This window comes from Nylanderia fulva, unplaced genomic scaffold (assembly GCF_048542155.1).
Source record: "Nylanderia fulva isolate GAGA-0341 unplaced genomic scaffold, ASM4854215v1 Scaffold1272, whole genome shotgun sequence".
Taxonomy (NCBI): domain Eukaryota; kingdom Metazoa; phylum Arthropoda; class Insecta; order Hymenoptera; family Formicidae; genus Nylanderia; species Nylanderia fulva.
Genome location: NW_028189488.1, coordinates 4,171 through 15,238, shown reverse-complemented (window position 1 = coordinate 15,238; position 11,068 = coordinate 4,171). Strand labels below are relative to the sequence as shown.

The window sequence follows — 11,068 nt, the reverse complement described above, 5'->3', positions numbered from 1 at the left end:
CACTGATTTATTCGTATAGTAGTACAAAATTCGAGACTAAAACTTAGAATTAGAATTTAGATTTAGACTTAGAATTTAGAGTTAGAATATTATACTTAGAGTTAGAATTTTAGAATTAGTGTCACGTCCGGCCGTATAAATTTTTTCGTTTACTCCAAGTTCCTTAAACGCTATTTGAAAAGCGCGCCAAGCCGGCCATGACGCTTAACTCCGCCTAGAAACTAAGCGTGGCGCTTCGTAGCGCCTAAGGATCTCCCACCACGGTGAGAGCCCCTACTCCGGAGAGTTCCCCCTCTCCAGGCCGCCGCAGGCCCGAGCCGCCGAAACGAAGGACCTCAGAGCAGTCCCGAATTTTGGCAGTTCTCTGCGCGACACCGAACAGTATAGTCGCACTCCTAAATTCTAACTCTAAGTCCAAATTCTAAATCCTAACTCTAATTCTAAAATTCTAACTCTAAGTATAATATTCTAACTCTAAATTCTAAGTCTAAATCTAAATTCTAATTCTAAGTTTTAGTCTCGAATTTTGTACTACTATACGAATAAATCAGTGTATTCATGTGTGAAAACTAGTGTTCAGTATTCTTCAAACTTCCACTCCCGTGATAAAATACGATAGCGTTTAAATTTGTCATACGGCGTTTGAATTCAGAATAATTCAAACTGTGTTTGGAGCGGACCACCGCTCATCACAGTCAGAATTAACATTCTCAGCATTTGCCAAAATAAGGAATTGATAGTGAGGTCCGCCGCATATCAACCCTCCTTATTTGAGTAATCATTCAGAGGATGCATCAAATTCAATATGCCTAAGACGCGACGCGCAGGAAGGAAGAATCAATTACGAAAACTAAACCGACTTTATCGCGAATCAGCGACCGAGGAATATTCTCAATTCCTCGGAGTGGAATATCAGGCCGATCCTGAATACGAGAACATTTTCAACATTAAAAATAATAACAACGACGAACTCCTACAGTGGAAGTGCATACCAATAACGTTCCAACCACGACGCCTGCCGCCGCCAAACATCCCAGTGAACGACCCTCGCCGCACGCACTACCTCCAAGTACGAGCCGACACGATCAAGAAAGTGCTACTAAAGGTAAGTGAAATTCACGTTAACCTAAGGAATCGCGCGTGTTAGCAAATTCAGAGACGCTTCTACCACGTGGAAGAGAACATTCTAGAAAAATCTCCGACACATTTTTCCTCTTTTCCATCGTCACTGCGGAAGCTATAAAAAAAAGGTCGGGCTATAAAACTAGGGTCGACCACCACATGCGGTGCCACTCTCGGAATTCTAACACGGAAAAACGCAAATAATTCAATCTTTTAAAAAACTTCGTGTCTCAAGAAATAACTTCGTAAATCCGTACAACAAAGTAGTCATTTAAACAATAAACTATTAGGAACACTCCCGATTTACCAACAGTATACCGACGTACGTTCTTTTATCGACGATCTTACCAACGATTTACCACCGGCTTATACCGACGGCCTTTACCGACGATCGTTACCGATAGTTGCCGACGTTATATCGACGCCACATCGACTCACTTTACCGACATTTACCGACCTCTCGACAACGTCCGGTCTCATCAACCATCTACGAGCGAACAACGCATGATCTTTTAATACAACTAACGTGGCAAGTATAGATGTGCCCAATCCCCTTTAGAGGTGTAACCCCTCTTCCAGGAGTTAATCTCCTAATACCTCTCGAGCCTCCGTATTACTGTCAAGTCGGTATCGGGTACATCCATTTTGAAACTAAAGCCGCTCTTTGTCTTTCATGCTTCGCCGCGTTACCTCGAACTTCTCAATTGTTCTGGACGCGGATCCGGAAACATAGCCTAACCATAGGTGGATTATTAGTTGGGATAGTTTGCGGAACTTGCAGCAACCGCCTCACCCTCTCACGGGCGGGTGACCTATGCGAACTTTGCGAGTCTGTATACGAAGACTACTCGCGTAACCCAGATAGCGTCCCGGCGAGGATAGAAGACGGAACCACGATCATAACTGTAGAATTACAGATAGGCTCCACGCCGTAACTGCTACTTTAAGGGTAACACATTCTTTCCCTTTCCTCCGCATCGTGCAACCTTTGTCGGAAAACCCTTCGTCGTGGGTATCCCCGGAAAAATTTCCGTAATACGACGTTGTCTCGCGCAATAGTTTGAGTACGTGCAACGCGAATCATACACTCGCGAATAACACGCCGCGACTGCGAACGGGACGTAACACTATACCACAAGGGAGAGACGGCATTCGCATCCATACCTATCAGCAGACGCTTTCTCCCGGCCGTCTCACTTACTCTGTCCATGTACGCCAAGTACGGCTCGATACACTTACCATACTGGCAATACATGGACACCACATACATTTCGCCAAAGTCCCCCTTCAACCACACACTCACACCAAGCTTATTCGTACACTCTCTCACGCACATCACGTCTAACCTAGAGTCATTTACCACCACTGCTGCTTTCACCGTCCCACTTTCGCACACAATCACATCCAAACCTATGGGCAAGCCCACCACATGTTCATGCCTTTCATACGGTTCTTGCAGCAGTGTTACACTCACTCGACGTTCGCGCATCATCTCACCCAGATCACACATAATTGCATACGCTCTTTGGCAGTTATACTGCACCACATTCACGCACCATTCATTCGTCATTTATTCTTGCTTTCTCTCTCTCTAACGCTCTCACGTATTCCGGACACACTTCGGACAGAACCGAGTGATCACATTTGCTCCCTCTCAGTTTACAGTTTCTACACACACTTTCCTTTTTACAATCTCTCATCATGTGTCCTACACATCCACATTTTTGGCACAGTCTTTCCTTTTCGGTGCATTGCCGCATCATGTGCCCAAATGCGAAGCACTTCTAGCCGCACGAGATTGAGCAATAACAGGTCTGTGATGCCCTTAGATGTTCTGGGCCGCACGCGCGTTACACTGAAGGAATCAGCGTGTGTTCCCTGGCCGAAAGGCCCGGGTAACCCGCTGAACCTCCTTCGTGCTAGGGATTGGGGCTTGCAATTGTTCCCCATGAACGAGGAATTCCCAGTAAGCGCGAGTCATAAGCTCGCGTTGATTACGTCCCTGCCCTTTGTACACACCGCCCGTCGCTACTACCGATTGAATGATTTAGTGAGGTCTTCGGACTGGTGCGCGGCAATGTCTCGGCATTGCCGATGTTGCCGGGAAGATGACCAAACTTGATCATTTAGAGGAAGTAAAAGTCGTAACAAGGTTTCCGTAGGTGAACCTGCGGAAGGATCATTAACGTTCCGGAGGTCCTGCTCTGCGTCGAGAGTCCTCTCTTTTGGGAGAGACGCGCGCTCGCAGCAGTCGGCGACTGAATGGACGCGCTGAAAAGGCGCTCTCAGAGAAAAAGAAAATAACGGATTTGACGGAATTTGTTGTTGTGTTTTGATATAACGACGGACGCCGTCGCGCCTCTCTGACCGAAAGTAGTCGGCAAGCAGAGCAGCGCGCCCGGCGGTGTTTGACGACGATTCGGAGCGAGACGCTTCGCGATCACGCTCGTGTGTGTGCCATTCTCCGGCCACACACACACACAGAGCGTCGATTCGGCGTTGAGCGCGAACCGGTGGTAACCTATGCCCGCGCACGCGTGTGTGCAGCACCCACGACGTTCGTCGACGCGCGCCCTCCCCGTTGTCGCGGGGCAGCGGTCAGCGTGCCGAGAACACACGGTGTGCGATCGCGAGTGCCGAGCGAGAGGACCCCCATATATTATTATAATATATATATATAACACAGAGAAGGGATCGATGATATTTCGACCAATCTGTCAACTGTGTCGGTCCGACGGTTTCTTCAAAGAGCTTCCGCCCCGGCTCTCCCGTTGCGGGAGAGACGCTCCGAACGAGAAACACACAACTCTATCTTTGTGCCGTAGCCTTCCCTGGCGGGAGGCGGCGGTCCGCGCGCGTCCTCGGACGCGCGCGGACAGGCTGATCGAAGAGCCACCACGATTATTCTCTCTTTCTCGTCCGAGAGAAGAGACCACGATGGTTGAACGAGAAGCGCGTTTCTTCGCGAGAGCAAAAATTTCGAACGATTACCCTGAACGGTGGAACACTTGGCTCGTGGGTCGATGAAGAACGCAGCTAATTGCGCGTCAACTTGTGAACTGCAGGACACATGAACATCGACATTTCGAACGCACATTGCGGTCCACGGATACAATTCCCGGACCACGCCTGGCTGAGGGTCGTTTTAGTACCTCTAAACTGCTTGCGTCCGAAAAGCGCGCACTTCCACGACGCGGGCGACCAGAGAATGGCGCGCGCGTCGCCTGTGCCCTGTGCAACGCTTACAATGGGCGTACGAGCAATTGTTGGACGTTCGCCCGAGGTGTCTGTGCCGCGCCGACCGGCCGCGGTGCAAAGCCTGGCGTCGTCTGAAATGACACACCGAAATAATAATAATGAGGAGGAGAAGCGCACAAGCGTGTAAAACGTTGGCGAACGCGCGCCCAGAGATTGCTGCGCGAATTAAGAGGGGAAGCGTGTTTGTGTATCCAAGTCATGTGTGTACGCGAGAGCCGAGGAAAAATGGGATGAGAGTAAGAGCGCGCGCAAAGGGAGCAACAAACGGCCAATAAAAGGGTCAGGACGGTAAATGGCACCGCTTTCGCTAGAGCGGCGCGTGCGTCTTTGTCTCCCGAAAGTAGGTAGCGCTTGTCTCACCGTCTCTCCTCTTTGTACATCACACAGACTGACCCGCACTCTGTGCCGCGTCTCTCGGTACGATAGCGCTCGCGCGTCTTATGCCGAGGCGCCCTTGCCCGCACACATAACGGTATTACGGAGAAATATACGGCGCGTCGTCGTCCGGCGGAGAGAGCATTCGTAATCCTTTACCTCTTTACGGAGAAGGGTTTTGAATCGCGAGCCGACCGCGTGTCCGAGTCCACGAAATTTTCGTAAAGCGAAAAAAGGGGACCGGCGCGCCGCGTCGTGTACTCGTCGAATCGATTCCGCCCGAATTTTGTATATAAAAGAGAAGGGGGAGCCGAGAATCTCGAACCCCGCGATATATCGTCTCCATTACCACCAACAAGTGTGTGTGCGGTTAGCGCCCCGGCGATTTGCCTTCTCGCGTATTTCGTGTGCTGCCGCTGCTGCTCTCTCGTTCGACGCTCTCTCTCTCTCCCTCTTATAATATATATTATAGAGGAGAGACGACGATGAGCGACGCGGAGGAGGCAAACGGCTACGAAAGCTCACTATGCGACGACCTCAGAGCAGGCGAGATTACCCGCTGAATTTAAGCATATTATTAAGCGGAGGAAAAGAAACTAACCAGGATTTCCTTAGTAGCGGCGAGCGAACAGGAAAGAGCCCAGCACCGAATCCCGCGGTTCCGCCGCAGGGAAATGTGGTGTTTGGGAGGATCCGCTTATCCCGAGGTGCCGCGTCGCGTCCAAGTCCATCTTGAATGGGGCCACTTACCCGTAGAGGGTGCCAGGCCCGTAGCGACCGGTGCGCGCCTCGGGAGGTTCTCTCCTTAGAGTCGGGTTGCTTGAGAGTGCAGCTCTCAGTGGGTGGTAAACTCCATCTAAGGCTAAATACGACCACGAGACCGATAGCGAACAAGTACCGTGAGGGAAAGTTGAAAAGAACTTTGAAGAGAGAGTTCAAGAGTACGTGAAACCGTTTAGGGGTAAACCTAAGAAACCCAAAAGATCGAACGGGGAGATTCATCGTCAGCGGCGCTGGCTTCGCGTCGGTCGGCGATGTCCCGCGGAGTCCTTGCGGCTCGCGCGCGGGCACGCTACCGTGCGCCGATGTCCGGCGCTCGTCGTCGTGCACTTCTCCCCAAGTAGAACGTCGCGACCCGCTGGGTGTCGGTCTACGGCCCGGGTGCGGTGTCTGTCGCGTCGCCGGTAAAACGGCACGCGACAAACCCTCGGTCGCCCGGCCGGCTGCTCGGCGGTACGCGCAAAGTATCAGGCCGCACTATTCACGGTGCGTCGAGACCGTCGCAAGCGCGCACCACGGTACTCGGAGGTTACGGACTTCGCGCCGTCCCCGGTCCTGGCCCGCTGTTGGTTACAGTACGGTACACCTTCGACAGGCCTACGAACGTCTCCCGCGGTCTCGCGGGAGACCGATACCGGTCGGCGACGCTACTGCTTTGGGTACTCTTAGGACCCGTCTTGAAACACGGACCAAGGAGTCTAACATGTACGCGAGTCATTGGGACTTGTCGCGAGACCTAAAAGCGTAATAAAAATGAAGGTCGGCCCTGGCCGTCGACCTAGGGAGGATGGGCCGCGTCGCGATGCGGCCTCGCACTCTCGGGGCGTCTCGTTCTCATCGCGAGAAGAGGCGCACCCAGAGCGTACACGTTGGGACCCAAAAGATGGTGAACTATGCCTGGTCAGGACGAAGTCAGGGGAAACCCTGATGGAGGTCCGTAGCGATTCTGACGTGCAAATCGATCGTCGGAACTGGGTATAGGGGCGAAAGAGTAATCGAACCATCTAGTAGCTGGTTCCCTCCGAAGTTTCCCTCAGGATAGCTGGCACTCGGCCGTTCCGCACGGAACGCGCGCGAGTCTCATCTGGTAAAGCGAATGATTAGAGGCCTTGGGGCCGAAACGACCTCAACCTATTCTCAAACTTTAAATGGGTGAGATCTCTGGCTTTCTTGAATTATGAAGCCACGAGCATCTTCGGATCAGAGTGCCAGTGGGCCATTTTTGGTAAGCAGAACTGGCGCTGTGGGATGAACCAAACGCAGAGTTAAGGCGCCCAACTCGACGCTCATGGGACACCATGAAAGGCGTTGGTTGCTTAAGACAGCAGGACGGTGGCCATGGAAGTCGGAATCCGCTAAGGAGTGTGTAACAACTCACCTGCCGAAGCAACTAGCCCTGAAAATGGATGGCGCTGAAGCGTCGAGCCTATACTCTGCCGTCAGCGGCAAGTGGGGCGGCAACCGGGAGCGGGCGTTAGTCTTCTCTCGCGTCGTCACGAAGCCCTGACGAGTAGGAGGGTCGTGACGGTGAGCGCAGAAGGGTCTGGGCGCGAGCCTGCCTGGAGCCGCCGTCGGTGCAGATCTTGGTGGTAGTAGCAAATACTCCAGCGAGGCCCTGGAGGACTGACGTGGAGACGGGTTTCGTGTGAACAGCCGTTGCACACGAGTCAGTCGATCCTAAGCCCTAGGAGAAATCCTATGTCAATGACGGCGTACAATATACTCGAGTGTCGAGAAATAATAATAAATATTATACGAAAGACACACGCCCGTCGGGCGAAAGGGAATCCGGTTCCTATTCCGGAACCCGGCAGCGGAACCGCATACAATTCGGGCCCTCGTAAGAGTGTTCGTCGGGGTAACCCAAAATGACCTGGAGACGCCGTCGGGAGATCCGGGAAGAGTTTTCTTTTCTGTATAAGCGTTCGAGTTCCCTGGAAACCTCTAGCAGGGAGATAGGGGTTGGAACGCGAAGAGCACCGCAGTTGCGGCAGTGTCCGGATCTTTCCCTCGGACCTTGAAAATCCAGGAGAGGGCCACGTGGAGGTGTCGCGCCGGTTTGTACCCATATCCGCAGCAGGTCTCCAAGGTAAAGAGCCTCTAGTCGATAGAATAATGTAGGTAAGGGAAGTCGGCAAATTGGATCCGTAACTTCGGAATAAGGATTGGCTCTGAGGAGCGGGGCGTGTCGGGCTTGGTCGGGAAGCGGGTCTGGCTGCCGTGCCGGGCCTGGGCGAGGTGAACGGTCGGCGTTCTCGCGCCGGTCCCGGGATCCGAGCTCGGTCCCGTGCCTTGGCCTCCCGCGGATCTTCCTTGCTGCGAGGCTTCCGTGGCGGCGCGAGCCGTCGTGGTCGTCCTCTTCGGCCGCCATTCAACGCTCAGCTCAGAACTGGCACGGACTAGGGGAATCCGACTGTCTAATTAAAACAAAGCATTGCGATGGCCCTCGCGGGTGTTGACGCAATGTCATTTCTGCCCAGTGCTCTGAATGTCAACGTGAAGAAATTCAAGCAAGCGCGGGTAAACGGGCCCCTACGTCTGAAGGATCTGCTGTCCCTGGCGTACGTAATACGCAGTGTATGTGCGCTGTAAAGGGGAAATCCCAGGTGTGGATCCGTTCTAGCGGAAGGGATAACCCGATGTAGCCTCCCGGCACCGCTGGGGTCCGCTTACTGGTCTAACCGCCCCCCCAGACCCCCCGGTGTCGTGTCGTAACCATGACCTCTTAAGGTCCCAAAGCCCATCGTCATCTAATTTGTGCCGCGCATGAATGGAATTAACGAGATTCCACTGTCCCCTATCTACTAGTCATCCTTCCTCCCTTCCCAAAGACTTCCACCCAACAGGTTTAGAGCGTGTGTCAGGCCGGTACACAAATGGACAGGCCTCCCCGTGGTCCCGCTGGGCGCGTCGGGGCGAATGCCGGGACCGTACCAGCCTACCACGCATACCGTGTCCCAACGGGTGGGTCGTAGTGGTGGTCCCTAGGAGGTAATAATCGGTTTAGGGATCAGGATGGCTCGCTCGTCGCGGCTACCTGTCCATCCCGCAAGGCGCTGCTGTATTTTTTTCTACTGCCGTTCTCGGGCGGTTTCGTGGACGGGTGGTATCATTTGGGCGTATGCCCGTAGTGCGGGCAGCCGTAGTCGTTTGCTTTCGGGGCAACAGCTCTTACAATAACTGTCGTCCTATCTAAACTGTCTAGCTGAAGACCACTGCAATGTAACGGGCCTTGGAAAATTAGCTTGGAAAGAAGACCCTGGTTGAGCTTTACTCTAGTTCTGCACTGTAAGGAGACATGAAGAGGTGTAGCATAAGTGGGAGATGGCAAACATCGCCTGTGAAATACCACTACTTTCATCGTTTCCTTACTTACTCGTTAGACGGAGCGCGTGCCCCGAGGGCCTTCGCGCCCCGCGCGGTCACGGTGTTCTAGAGCCAACTGTGTCAAGTGGGCTTAGGCCTCGGCCGATCGCCGTTAATACTAATACTCCCGCGTGATCCGATTTCGAGGACACTGCCAGGCGGGGGAAGTTTGACTGGGCGGTACATCTGTCAAAGAATAACGCGGTGTCCTAAGGCCAGCTCAGCGAGGACAGAAACCTCGCGTAGAGCAAAAGGGCAAAAGCTGGCTTGATCTCGAGGTTCAGTACGCATAGATACTGCGAAAGCACGGCCTATCGATCCTTTTGGCTTGAAGATGTTTTCAGCAATAGGTTTCAAAAAGTTACCACAAGGGATAACTGGCTTGTGGCGGCCAAGCGTTCCATAGCGACGTTTCGCTTTTTGATCCTTCGATGTCGGCTCTTCCTATCATTGCGAAGCAGAATTCGCCAAGCGTCGGATTGTTCCACACCGCCAACAGGGAACGTGAGCTGGGTTTTAGACCGCGTGAGACAGGTTAGTTTACCCTACTGATGACTAGTCCATTGCGATAGTAATCCTGCTCAGTACGAGAGGAACCGCAGGGTTCGGACATTTGGTTCACGCACTCGGTCGAGCGGCCGGTGGTGCGAAGCTACCATCCGTGGGATTAGCCTGAACGCCTCTAAGGCCGTATCCTCTCTAGTCGAAGGTGGCAATGATATCTCTAGGAGTCTCGTGAGTCGAAAGGCTCAAAAACAATGTGACACTACTAGGCGGCCGGTCCTCGGCCGGTCGTCGCACGAGCCCGGTTTGCCGTACGGCGCCATCGCCCGTCGTCGGTATCTCACCGCTACGACGGCACGGCGTCTAACGGTCGATCATGGGTTTCGCAAGTTCGATGTCGAGACTCGGAATCGGCTGTAGACGACTTAGGTACCTGGCGGGGTGTTGTACTCGGTAGAGCAGTTACCACGCTGCGATCTGTTGAGACTCAGCCCTCGGCTTGGGGATTCGTCTTGTCGGTTAGACGAGACCCCACACGTTCGACGGCGAAAGCAACACACGCCGCGAACGGACTTGGATGAATTTCTCGCTCGCCGGCGAAAGCAACACGCCGCGAACGGACTTGGAAAAATTTCTCGCTCGCCGGCGAAAGCAACACGCCGCGAACGGACTTGGATGAATTTCTCGGCTCGCCGGCGAAAGCAACACGGAGCCGCGAACGACTTGGAATGAATTTCTCGCTCGCCCGGCGAAAGCAACACGCCGCGAACGGACTTGGAATGAATTTCGCTCGCTCGCCGTCGAAAGCAACACGGCCGCGAACGGACTTGGAAGAATTTCTCGTCTCTCGCTCGCGGCGAAAGCAACACGCCGCTAACGGACTTTGGATGAATTTCTCGCTCTCGCCGGCGAAAAGCACACGCCGCAGGCCGACTTTGAAGACTTTGACGCTCGCCCGCGAAGCACCACGCCGCGCGGCGACACTTGGAAAAAGCGCTTTGTGCGGACCGGGGTGTCGGGCCGCCAACGAAAGCAACACCTGCTATAGGACTTGGGGTACGGCGGCGCGCCGCCGCGGAGTGTCGCCCCGCCACAAAGCAACACGGGACGCGAACGGACTTGGAAGAATTTGTCGTCTCGCCCGGCGAAAGCACACGAGGCCGCGAACGGACTTGGAAATGAATTTTCTCGATCGCCGGCGAAAGCACACGCCGCGAACGGACCTTGGAAGAATTTCTCGCTCGCCCGGCGAAAGCAACACGCCGCGAGCGAACGTGGAAGAATTTGTCGCTCGCCCGGCGAAAGCAACACGCCGCGAGCGAACTTGGAAATAGCGGCTTGTGCGGCCGGAGGGTGTCGCCCGCCAACGAAAGCAACACGCCGCGAATCGGACTTGGGGGTACGGGCGGCTCGTGCCGCCGGAGGTGTCGCCCGCCAACGAAAGCAACACGCCGCGAACGTACTTGGAAGAATTTGTCGCTCGCCCGGCGAAAGCAACACGCCGCGAACGGACTTGGATGAATTTCTCGCTCGCCCGGCGAAAGCCACACGCCGCGAACGGACTTGGAAGAATTTCTCGTCTCGCACTCCCGGCGAAAAGCAACAACACGCCGCGAACGACTTGGAATGAATTTCTCGCGCAGCCCGGCGAAAGCAACACGCC

The 11,068-nt window shown here is 53.9% G+C and overlaps 1 non-coding gene and 1 pseudogene across 1 annotated transcript; both read left to right on the top strand.

Annotated features, from left to right (window-relative positions):
• Window positions 1-4,110: 4,110 nt before the first annotated feature.
• LOC146724520 (5.8S ribosomal RNA) lies at window positions 4,111-4,265 on the top strand. Its single transcript, XR_014924032.1, has one exon. It is a non-coding gene; the product is annotated as a 5.8S ribosomal RNA (ribosomal RNA).
• A 1,022-nt stretch (window positions 4,266-5,287) lies between these two features.
• LOC146724519 (large subunit ribosomal RNA) lies at window positions 5,288-9,916 on the top strand (annotated as a pseudogene).
• Window positions 9,917-11,068: the final 1,152 nt, after the last annotated feature.